Here is a 5,500-nt window from a genome sequence, read left to right as displayed (position 1 = left end):
AAAAAAAAAAAAAAAAAAAAAAAGAAAATGTGGAGACAGTCAAGACCCCAAAGTTAATCTTTAATTTCTCCCTTCTTCCTGTGCCACCTGGATGAACCTGGATTGTCCAGGAGTTCCTAAACCCCATCTGTGTGACAATTTACGGAATAATTTTTTTTTTTTAAAGACAGAGTCTCACTCTGTTGTCCAGGCTGGAGTGCACTGGCGCGATCTTGGCTCACTGCAACCTCCGCCACCCCAGGCTCAAGCAATTCTCATGCCTCCACCTCCAGAGTAGCTGGATTATAGGTGCACGCCACCACACTTTGCTAAGTTTTGTATTTTTAGTAGAGACACGGTTTCACTATATTGGCCAGGCTGGTCTCGAACTCCTGACCTCAAGTTATCTGCCCACCTCAGCCTCCCAAAGTGCTGGGATTACAGGCGCGTAAGCCACCATGCCAGGCTAATTTTTGTATTTTTAGTAGAGATGGGTTTTACCATGTTGGCCAGGCTGGTTTCAAACTCCTTGCCTCAAGTGATCTGCCTACCTCAACCCCTCAAAGTGCTGGGATTACAGGTGTGAGCCACCGTGACTGGCCCAAAGATGTCTCTTACTACTACTACTTATTACCATCTTCTGATTTACCAGACATTCCTCCACTCTTCAAATTGTCTCATAATGGGGCCTTTAAGGGCTTAATTCACTGTGTGCCTGTAGTGTTGCTGCTTTACATTTCTTCCTCCAGAGTTTTTAGACGTTGATGTTAATCTGTTCAGTAAACATGGAGTCTTTCCCATGAGTCAGGTATATGCTCTGCAGCAAAGAATATGCCAAGTGGTGGCCTCCTAGTGGCCGGAGGCCAGGTCTAACTCATTATTACCCTTCCTAGCACAGTGTCCTTCCTTGCAGGTGTTCAGTGCATGTTTGTTGAATTAAGCTCACATCCTGCCTCTTTCATACTCATCGCAAGAGTCGAGCTTAAGCAAAGGCCTTTTTTCATCAGAAAGGAAACTCCCATCTTTTGCCTTATGTCATGTTTCTTACTATCATGTTCCCATGACCTCTCACCTAGTAAGGACAAATTCTGTTCAACTCCAGTTCCCACAATTCCCAGCAGTTTGCTCCTGAAATGTTTAGAACAGCGTGTCTCATAGAACTACACTGCAACCCATATATCTAATTTTAAAACAATTTACTGCCAGTCTCGGTGGCTCATGCCTATAACCCCAGCGCTTTGGGAGGCCGAGGCGGGTGGATCACCTGAGGTTGGGAGTTTGAGACCAGCCTGACCAACATGGAATAACCCCGTCTCTACTAAAAATACAAAATTAGCTGGGCGTGGTGGCGCATGCCTGTAATCCCAGCTACTTAGGAGGCTGAGGTGGCAAAATCATTTGAGCCCAGGAGGCAGAGGTTGCGGTGAGCCGAGATTGCACCATTGCACTCCAGTCTGGACAACAAGAGCAAAACTGTCTCAAAAACAGTAACAACGAACAATTTACTTGCTATGTTTCAAAAAGCATAGAAAAGGGCTGGACACAGTTGCTCACACCTGTCATCCCAGCACTTTAGGAGGCTGAAGTGGGAAGATCACTTGAGCCCAGGAGTTTGAGACCAGCCTGGACAATATAATGAAACCTCGTCTCTACAAAATATTTAAAAATTAGCCAAGCATGGTGGTGCCTGCTTGTAGTCCCAGCTATTCAGGAGGCTGAGGTGGGAGGATTGCTTGAGCCCAGGAGGTAGAGGTTGCAGTGAGCCAAGATTGTGCCACTGCATTCTAGCCTGGGTGACAGATTGAGACTCTGTCTCCCCAAAAAAAAAAAAAAAAAAAAAAGGAAAGAAAAAGTGAGGTCAGGTGCGGTGGCTCATGTCTGTAATCCCAGCACTTTGGGAGGCTGAGGCAGGTGGATTGCTTGAGCTCAGGAGTTTGAGACCAGCCTGGTAAAAATGAAGAAAACCCTGTCTGTGCAAAAAATACAAACATTAGCAGGGCGTTGTGGCACACAGCTGTGGTCCCAGCTACTCGGGAGACAGAGGTGGGAGGATGGCTGGAGCCGGAGGAGGTCAAGGCTGCAGTGAGCCATGATTGCGCCACTGCACTCCAGCCTGGGCGACAAAGTGAGACTGTCTCAAAAATAATAATAATGAAGGCCAGGCACGGTGGTTCATGGCTATAATCCCAGTACTTTGGGAGGCCTCGTCTCTACTAAACCCCATCTCTACTAAAAAAAAGCTGGGTGTTTTGGCATGGGCCTGTAATCCCAGCTACTCAGGAGGCTGAGGCAGGAGGATCGCTTGAACCTGGGAGGCAGAGGTTGCAGTGACCCGAGATCACACCACTGCACTCCAGCCTGGGTGACAGAGCAAGACTGTCTCAAAAAAAAATGTTAATGGGCTGAAAGAGTTACATTATTGTGTAAAAACTTTGGAATGTCTGGGTTAAGATAAGGGGTTGTGGAGAGGAAGGTTTTATGCAGATGAAGCCTCCAGGTAGCAGGCTTTGGAAGGAGAGAACAATGAGTGTAAATGTTTGTTACCAGACTTAAGAGTCTGTTCTATCAGGAATTCCAAAAGGGAATTTTGGACCCCACCCCCTTTCCGTCATGGCCTTTCAGGTTAGCTTTGGAATGCCCTTGCCAACATGAGGGATCCATTCAGATGTTCGAAGGCTTAGAATTTTCTTTTTGGTTTATATTAGGTAAAGTTTATAATTTAAAACCCATCAAGTTTCTTTTGTAGCGGTTCTTTGAGGGCATCATCAATTCCCCGATCTTTCTTTTCATCTCTTCCTGTTTCACTAGCTCCCTAGAGTCTACATGGTTAGGACTTTGTATCTTTTCCCCTTTTCCACAGCTGGAACACCATACACTGACCTGACATTATGTTTCCCAGAAACTTGAAATATTTACGTTGTTTATCTTAACTCCTTGTGCAAGCATTCCTGCTTGCGGAAATGGTTTTCCATCTATTAATAAGATTGACATTGCATCATCTGAGACATTTTAGGGTGTAGGAGTAGGAAGTTATTTAGTTAAAAATATAAAGCCGGTTTTTTGCTTTTTTTTTTTTTTTTCTTTTTGAGATGGAGTCTTGCTCTGTCACCCAGGCTGGAATGTAGTGGCACGATCTTAGCTCATTGCAACCTCCGCCTCCCGGGTTCAAGCAATTTTCCTGCCTCAGCCTCCCGAGTAGCTGGAATTACAGATGTGCATCACCACACCCAGCAAATTTTTTGTATTTTTAGTAGAGCTGGGGTTTCACCATGTTGGCCAGGCTGGTCTCGAACTCCCGATCTCAGGTGATCCACCCGCCTCAGCCTCCCAAAGTGCTGGGATTACAGGCATGAGTCACCGTGCCTGGCTAAAGCCAGTTTTCTTTTAGCTCACATTCCTCAAACCCATAGGAAACAGTATGATTGATATAGTTGAGGAAATATCTCTTCACATAAATGACTGTTGGTTGGCCAGGCACGGTGGCTCACACCTGTAATCCCAGGAGGGAGGGCCATTGGGAGGCCAAGGTAGGAGGATTACTTGAGCCTCGAAGTTTGAGACCAGCCTGGGCAACATAGTCAGACCTCGTCTCTACTAAAAATAAAAAATTTAGCCAAGTGTAGTGGTGTATCACTGTAGCCCCAGCTACTCAGGAGGCTGAGGCAGGAGGATCACTTGAGCTTCGGAGGTTGAGGCTGCAGTGAGCCATTATTGCACCACTGCACTCCAGCTTGGGCAAGAGAGTGAGACCCTATCTCAAAAAAAAAAACAAATAAAATAAATAAAATAAAATAAAATAAAAGATTATTGGCCCAAAATGGCAAGCTAGTGGTTAAAGCTATATTTGGTGGGTAGGTGGCAGAACAAGAAAGGGGTATCTGCCAAACTTAGGGCTCAGTAGAGAAGACAGTGGGTTAGGGACATATGCAGTATGTTTTAAAAGAAAATTTTGGACAGGAATTCAAGTGTGATACACATGGTGGTCAGGAGAAGAATCACTGGTATGTACACTGCAAAGCAGAGTTTATAGAGCCTACGGAGCCAGTGAAGAGACATTTCAACACTTAAGTCTAGCCCAGACCAGAGCTCTGAGTTCACTGTTCTTTCTTGGACCACATCCTTTCCTAGAAAAAATGTGAATATGCACACAGGCAAGATAACAAGCAATAATTAGGACGCTAGAATTGTAGCACTAAACATCCCAAGAAGCTTCTTCCTTCAGACAAGGTAGCACTGATCCCTGTATCCCTAACGTCTTCCTCAGTGCCTGGCACTGAATAGATACTGGTTGAATGGATGAATTGACTGATAATAGTGAATTGTTGGCATACTTAGTGAGTTCTAAGTGATGGGTAAAATATAGGAGAAAGATGTTGAAAGATGTTGTAGATGGAATAGTAACAGCCGATGGGGGAGGAGAGTTTTTGGGGACATCCCAGGGCTGGAAGTGGCGAATGCATGGGAAAAAACAGGTTCTACAGCTTAAGCTCTTTTTTGAGACGGAGTCTGGCTCTGTCGCCCGGGCTGGAGTGCAGTGGCCGGATCTCAGCTCACTGCAAGCTCCGCCTCCCGGGTTCACGCCATTCTCCTGCCTCAGCCTCCCGAGTAGCTGGGACTACAGGCGCCCGCCGCCTCGCCCGGCTAGTTTTTTGTATTTTTTAGTAGAGACGGGGTTTCACCGTGTTCGCCAGGATGGTCTCGATCTCCTGACCTCGTGATCCGCCCGTCTCGGCCTCCCAAAGTGCTGGGATTACAGGCTTGAGCCACCGCGCCCGGCCAGCTTAAACTCTTGAGAAAAGCACAGATTGGGGAAGATAAGAGAGAAAGAGTTTGACAATAAGAAAGAGTTTGCATTCACACTGTGCTTATTGTCCATAGGGGTGCATTCTGGCTCTGCAGGATAATGTCTGACAACATAATATGCCAGTTACCTCACAATCTAAGAAATTACACTTTAAAAGTTTTCTGGATCTGTGCGCCCAGGAGCTAAGACAGCCAATGTTGTCCTGGCTGACTGGCCATTATCTCCACACAAATCAAAGTACATTTTCAATGCCACCCCATTTGGAAGCTTTGACATCAGCATCTTGGTGTTAATTTTTAACTTAAAATCACAACTTTAAGAGCAAAAATTTTGTTATTCCAAGTAGACAAGAAAAAATTATTTTCCATGTAAATGTTTTAACCCAAGCTTTAAAATATTTAGGTATTGGCCAGGTATGGTGGCTCATGCCTGTAATCTCGGCACTTTGGGAGGCCGAGGCAGGTGGATGGCCTGAGCCTAGGAGTTTGAAACCAGCCTGGGCAACATGGGGAAACCTCATCTGTACCAAAAATACAAAAATTAGCTGGGCATGGTGGTGCACACCGATAGTCCCAGTTATTAGTGAGGCTAAGGTGGGAGGATTGCTTGAGCTGGGAGGTTGAGGCTGCAGTGAGCTGAGATCATGCTACTGCACTCCAGCCTGGGTGACAGAGCGAGACCCTGTCTCCAAAAAAAAAAAAAAAAAAAAAAAAAAAG

Source organism: Theropithecus gelada, chromosome 16 (genome assembly GCF_003255815.1).
Source record: "Theropithecus gelada isolate Dixy chromosome 16, Tgel_1.0, whole genome shotgun sequence".
NCBI lineage: Eukaryota > Metazoa > Chordata > Mammalia > Primates > Cercopithecidae > Theropithecus > Theropithecus gelada.
Note: the sequence above shows the minus strand (reverse complement) of the source record.